We start from the raw sequence: 7655 nt of genomic DNA on the forward strand, positions 1-7655 counted from the left end.
GTTGAGATTTGAAGTTGCCATTTGATTGACCATTCCAGGTCTTTTTGGAGGGTAGTGATGTTGAATAGCTTTACATAAGCGAAGAGAACGCAGTTGCTCTTAATATGATCACGGAGGTCATTTATGTAGAGTATGAAGAGAGTTGGTCCTAGAACACTGCCTTAGGGGACCCCACTGTTGACAGGTACAGAATTTGATAGGACGCTCCCAATTTTGACCATTTGTTGTCTGTTTGACAGGAATGCTTCTATCCAGTTATGTAGGTGTCCAGAGATACCATAAGACCTTAGTTTTAGGAATAGTTTGTCGTGTACCACTGAGTCAAAGTCTTTACAGAAGTCTGTGTAGATTGCATCTATTGCTTTGCCCTGATTGAGTTGTGTAGGCCATATATTTTTGCAGTGTAAGAGTTGCAGATTACATGATAATTTTTTTTTTCTGAAATCAAATTGTTTATTAGAGAGTAGGTTGTTTGTCTCTAAGTGGAGGATAATGGATTGGTTAATAATTGATTCCATAACTTTACAAGTGACGCAGCATAAAGAGATTGGTCTGTAATTTTCAACTAGGCTGGGGTCTCCCTTTTTGAAGATGGGGATGACTGTGGCTTGTGACCATAGGTTAGTCAAGGAGCTGGTCCTGAAAGATTTTTCAAAGATTATGCTTAGAGGTTCGGCTATAGCAGTGGATAGCTTTTTTAAGAAGTAGGCACATATTCCGTCCTGTCCAATAGATAGAGATGGTTTTAGATTGCGTAGTGCTTTTTCAACATTGTCTTCTGTAAAATCGATATGTATTAGAACATTGTAGTTGTCTGGGGTTCGACTAGGAAATACTGGGCTTGATCCATTGCTGTTTACAAATACTGAGCCAAAGAATGTGTTAAAGATGTTGGCTTTGATGGTGTCATCGTTGTAGTCTTTACCATTAGGTCCTTTCAGGGGTGGGATGGACCTCTACTAATATTTTATGCTTATACTATTTATATTTATACTGATATTTTATGCTTATAATCCCTGCTGTATGGCACCCGTTTTTAAGATGACATGCCTGAACAGTGGCTAAAGAAATAAGAAACGATTGAAATTGTATTTATTTTCTTAATCTGCATTACATGACAGTTAGAGGAGACTATACTCAACCTCAGATTCAAAATCGCTTCTTTAAAGAACATGATTGACGTGAATTGTAAAATACTGTATTATCTCTAGAAGCAGAAGAAAATATGTTAGTTTTACAAAATGAAAATGGCAAAAACAGTGTCAGAAAGCTGGTATTTTAAATAAGAACAATAAGAATAATATAGCAAAACTATGGAGAAATTGTAACATCTTTCCACCAGAGGTAGTTAGATGTCTTTAAGGAACAAATGACCCCCATCTGATGTTCTTGAAAACAATGTCATAGCCTCTCACACTTAGTAGTAATACATAAAAAGAAAGGTAACCCACATTTGTAAAAAAAATAGAATTTATATAAGATATATCAGTCATATCACTGAATGTTCTCTTGAACTTATTGGGGCTTGTCCTAAGCATAGTAAATTTATATAAAGAATCAGAGAGATGACCTTGAGGGAAAGTGGTAAGAATTGTTTTATAAGCAAAGAAAACTAAAAATTTCCTTAAATCTGAGGAAACAAGATTATATTTGGAAAAGAATAAGGAGGTTCCTCCCTAATTCTTGTATATAAAAGGGAAGGGGAGTGAAGTACAAAATTGCGAAGTTCTGTTATAACCTATCTCAGTAAAAGATAGTTTTGATCTTCCTGTGGGGTGTTTTTCCTGCTCTGGTCTGTCTGGAAGGGCTAACACTATGAAAAAGCCCCTTAGAAAAAATATAAATATTCTCAAAATATATTTAATATACTGCACTCCTATTTAACATTTTAGTACTTTTATTATAATAAATATTAAAATGTATATTTAATATTGGTGTATTGTTTTACTTTTGCACAATGGATTCAATAACTTTGGAAGCAAATGTTTACCAAGCAGGTATTAATTAACATAAAGTTTTTTATTATTGTTGTTTGTAGGTATCTCTTCTTGAAAAAGAAATATTAGTTTTTCAAAAGATTTCATTGATCAAAAGTTCTGTTCTTCATTCTTTATATCTTTCCAAAATGGATGTGTTTAAGCACATCATTCAGTTCTTTCTAATTTCCAATGCATTAGGGGCATTTCAGTATTGACAGCATATTTTTGTTTTGAATGTTAATGTCAAGAGTAAGGGAAAGTTTAAAATAAAATGTTTAATCTTCCATTAGAGCAGGTGTAGCAAGTCCTATCTTCATTGTTCATATTTCTGAGAGAGGCAGACAGGAAATCAGAATCGGCTGGAAAAAATAGTTTAATGCAGAGCTGGTACTCTAAAAATAAAACCAATTACAAATTTTGTTGTGTATAGAAACTAATGTATCTGTATCATTACCTCAATCCTTCAACTATTGGGAAAAGGAGTCTCACCTGACATCATGAGACCAATTTGTATGCAATCTGAGAAATTTGCAAAAATATTCATTGGGCATTGTCAACTTAGTATCAACATTTCTATCTTTTTATTATATACTTTCCTCTTGATTGAACAAGAGGCTTTGTAATAAGACAAGGCTAAACAGACTCAGTTGATGCACTAAATGAGGTGTTGGGCTAGAAACCAGGAGTCCCCGAGGCATGCTTCAGGTCCCTTCAATTAAACAGTGTCACACCTCTTATCATCCAGAAGGCAGCCAGCAGAGGGGCGCTAAGAGGCAGCAGGGGGGCATTCAAGGTGCCGGCCGGCCCTGCAGGTTCACCCATTGAGGTGCTGGCTCCAGAGTCGATGTTTCCCGACGTGCCTGTGGGGGCAGCACCTCGAATGCAGCAGCGGTGGCATGGCTTTGCTCTACTTTTCCAATGCTGCACTGCTGCCTGCCCTGGGCTTCCTCAACCCTGCCCTATACTGGCTCCAGGAAGCAGGGAACAGCACCGCCCTCTACGACATGAGTGCCCCAGGAGGGGGGGTGCTTGGGAGGCTGATCCCTGGGGGGAGGGACAGCCTGTGAACTTGCTGTCAGGCATGGCAAGTACAAAAAGGGGTGGGCTTGGTTGAGCGGGATCCTGGATATTGGACGTGTGACCAAAGCCTTCCTACATATCTACCAATCCATCCATCCATCCATCCATCCAAAAGGTCTCTCTCTCTCTCTCTCTCTCTCTCTGTCTGTCTGTCTACCTACCCATCCATCCATCCATCCATCCATCCATCCATACACACATCAATCCATCTATCAATCTACCTACCTATCTACCTACCTACCTATCCATCCATACGTACATATATACATCAATCCATCTATCTATCTTCCTACCTACCTACCAATATATCTACCAATATATCTACCTACCTACCTATATATCTACCTACCTACCTACCTATCATCTATCCATCCATCCATCCATCCATCCATCCATCCATCCATCCATCCATCCAAAAAGTCTGTGTCTGTCTGCCTGCTTGCCTGCCTGCCTGCCTACCTACCTATCAATATATCTACCTACCTACCCACCTATCTGTCTCTCTGTCTCTGTCTCTATCTATCCATCCATCCATGTTCGATGGAAAGTAGAGCCAAGCCAGTCTGGGAGGGAGGGAGGGAGGGAGAGAGAGAGAGGGAGACCTGATGCATCAGATTGAAATGAGGCCTAGGTTAGACTGAAGCCCTTTTCCACGTTTGGCTTCTATTAAAGGTTTTGTGGATGAAACATGGTCAAGACTCTCACATTTTGTTGAGGTTTTAAACAGGATCCATTGGACCAGACCTCCACTCTAAAAAATTAGTTTTTCCCAATGAATTATAGTGCCAATTCTGAAGAAGGCAAAACCAAAATGTACTGGTAAATTACAAGGAGAACATACACATACACACTCTCTTCTAACCCTACTGGAGCAGGTGATTAGACTAGAATAGATATCTCATTATCTTTCTCCTCACTCCCTCCTTCTTTATTTCTTTTTCTTTCTGTCCCTTCCTTCCACCACCCCCATTTCTTTGTCCTTTTCTCTTTCTTTTCTTCCTTCTCTCTTTCTCTCTCTCTTTCTTTTCTCTCTCTCTCTTTCCCTCTCTCAGGCTCACCCTATTGACTTGGTGCACTGCTCTGCTCGGACTTGCTTGGGCAGGTCCCAAGTCCCAGTGCAGCAGACTCAATGGGGTGGACCTGCGGGGCCGGCGCCTAGAACGTGGCAGTGGCAGCACGTTTGAAAAGTAGAGCAAAGCCAGAGGTCAGTAATTTTTGCTGCAAAGAATCACAAAAACTTCTGGGCTGTGCACAAGAAGGGACACACATGTCAATGCAATTCAGCAACATAAAATAAAGAAATATAAATAAAACAACTCAACAAGAATCAGCAAAGCATCTCTGATTAGAATCTAATCAGAGATGCTTTGCCAATTCTAGACCAATGACCTGCTCCAACAGGGTTGAAAGGGAGTGTGTGTGTATTGCATGTGCATGGCTGTCAAAACTCCAAAAACAGGTCAAGTAGCTCTGGGGAGGCCAGTCATAATTTAGAACACTTGCTAAACAACCGGCCATTAAGTGAGGACCACATGTATTTGGTTTGCCAGTCACCTGGCCATGCCCACCCAGTCATATGACCAGCAAGCCACACCCAGCCAGTCATGTGACCAGCAAGCCATGCTCACCCAGTCACATGACCAGCAAGCCACACCCTCAAATTAGGCCGCACCCACAGAAATTTGAATCCCACCCCTGGGTGGGGGGCACTGAGGATGAGTTTGTAGCACCAAGGTGTTGGTGGACTGAAAAAGTTTGGGAACCACTGGTCTAAAAGTTGCACATATGAAAATTTCCAATGAATACAATGTCTCAAAAATCAAGAATAAGATGAGGGGGAAGTTTAATGGAATGAGGCTTCTTTGAAATAGATGAAAATATTAAGGGTTAATTTGAAAAAGAAAACCCAAAATATTAGGGATTACATTTCAAAAAAGAAAAATATAAAGTTAGCTGATTGGAATGTAGAAAATGAAACATGCTTTGATAGTAAGTGGAAGAAGTAAGCTCTGAAGCCATCCACTGTTACTCCCTGAGCTTCTATCTAGTATGTTTTGCAACAGACTTGTACAGCATTCTGTTCTTGCTTGTGTGTTTGCATCCCTTATGCCTTGACATACAGCTGCAGGTGGTCATTCAACCATATCAGCTAGTCTGAAAGGTCATGGCAGTATTTGCTAGTGTTGAATTTCTTGCACTTTTAAGCCTTACGATCCTCAATAATTCTAAATTAAATGTACCGTTTTGTCTGAACACTTATTTTCTCTAGCAGTGTGCACATTATCAAATTAGTAACACAGCCTATTGTTACTCTTGGGCTTCACAATGCATTTCAACATTTGATTTAAGCAAAGGTCAAAGCTGCAGGACAGAAATGGCAAGATAGTTTTTAGCTATCACATGAAAGGAAGAAAATATAGCCTTCCCTAAATTTGGCTTTTAGACATGCTGTCATGCTAGTCGCTCTTGTAGTCTCAGTATTCCTTGTAGAACATTAGATGTTCTCTTCTCTCCTTCAGCGTTTGATCTATATCCAAATGACTCTTTAGATTTTGTATTTTTAACTTTTAAATGTCTATTCCTTCAAGATATCAAAATGATAGACAATTTTAGAAAAAAATTAAAATTTATCACTGCAAAATGTAGTATTATGTATTGTTCTATTTCTAAATATTGCAAGTACAAATGTAAAAAAAAAAAATCTGTGGCTGCAGATCAGGCTGCACAATTCCTAATTCTGACTTCTACATCTGTGCATGCAAGGAAGTTTTGCGTAGGGATAATGATTCCAAATTTGATAATTTGCTTCACTTTGTTGCAAAGGTCTTTCAAAGCCAAATGCCCCTGAATAAAGATATTTCAGTGTATCGGGAATACAGAAAGGTGAATGGTAATCAATATACAGAGAACCTGACAAGTCAACTCTTGTTTATTACACTTGATATAATTAAAAGTAAGTCTTCCTTCCAATCAGAAATAGGTACCTATTGACAGTATTATGGCATGTCTTAGTATCCATTTTCTTTGGTAGAGAGAAAGGACCAATGCTGGCTATAGCTCAATTATAGATTTGCAATCAAAGGGAGGTTATGCTGGCAGTAAATTATTTGCATAATTGTTATGAGAAATATTCTAAGCCCTTGGTGGATAAAGACATTTGAACATGTGCAGTTGCCTCCAGCTAGGCAAATCCAGCTAGGGATGATGGAGGCTTCATAAGTCCTGTTGTTTTTATTATATATAACCAGGGGTGGGTTTCTACTGGTTCTGTCCACCCTCTGTAGAACCGGTAACTCTGAAGAGCAGCAGACATAGAGCCGGTTCTATGTCTGCTGATGTTTTTGCTCACCTGCCCACCTGGGTTCTTACCTGATCTTTATTTCCTGATTTTTCAACTTCAGCTGCTGAACGAGGCACAGCTGCAGTTAAAAAAGCAGGAAAAGAGGGCTGTTTCAAAGGCTGCTTCTCGGCTTGCAGCGTGCTGATGACGATTTACAGGCTCGCGGCTCACAGCGGGCAGGGAAGCTCGTAAATCCCGAACCGGTAGTTAACCCTGTCGTATCCCACCAATATATGTAACCTTATGATATAATACATACTAGTGTTATAAAACAATAGGGAAATATAAGAGTTCTGTTTTAAAGCAGTCTGAAATTTTTTTAGCTGCTAGGTTTGAATCTTATAAAAGATTTTATTATTCTATAGATTAATGAAGTGATGTGCGAAGCTGATGCAGACCCTCTTAAAGATTAGACTTGGGGGTGGGATTCTACCAGTTCTGTTCACCTCTGTAGAACCAGTAGTTCTGAAGAGCAGCAGACATAGAACCGGTATTATGTCTGCTGCTGTTGTGGCCCACCCTCCTGTCCGGGCTCTTACCTGACCTTTATTTCCTGCTTTTTCAACTGCAACTGCTTTGCGCAACACAGCTGCAGTTGAAAAAGCAGGAAAAAAGGGCTTTTCCAACATCTGCGCAGTTGCACGCAGCACTGCTCAGCTGTTCGGGCAGTTCAGCAGGTTGTAAATTGCACTCGCGTGACTTGCGTGACTTGCGCGATTCGCGCATGCGCGCACGATGCTAATAGACAGAACTAGTAGTTATACCAGTCGGATCCCATCCCTGATTATACTATATGTAGGAAACTTGGGCCAATCAAACTCAAGTCAGAATCCATTCTGAAGTGTATTTCATGAGAGTGAAGATATCATCTATACAATATTCCATCTTTGCCTCACTGTATACTTTACACAGTGACTTCTACTTAAACATTTCTATACTGATCTATAAGGATAAGCTAAAATGATGGTTTACTCTAAATATTTCACATTTAGGACAATATCCTCAAGATGACATAAAGAAAGGAGATAAGCTTCACTCTACAAACATTACATTGTTAGAAATGTTGTACTGCAGATGTTGCAGCTAAAAGATTGTAGAGATGAAGGATCACGATATTATTTTCCTTCCATTTCCATTACTTTATGTCTTCAAAGACATAAAGTATAGCTAGATAATTAAAAATTAATTTTTAAAAAGTGAATGAGAGTTATGCAAATTCTTTATTATTTATCAGCTGGGAGGTCCAAACTGTCAGT

The sequence above is a fragment of the Pseudonaja textilis genome, chromosome 5 (genome assembly GCF_049901715.1).
Source record: "Pseudonaja textilis isolate UNSWEBS1 chromosome 5, rPseTex1.2, whole genome shotgun sequence".
Classification (NCBI taxonomy): Eukaryota; Metazoa; Chordata; class Lepidosauria; order Squamata; family Elapidae; genus Pseudonaja; species Pseudonaja textilis.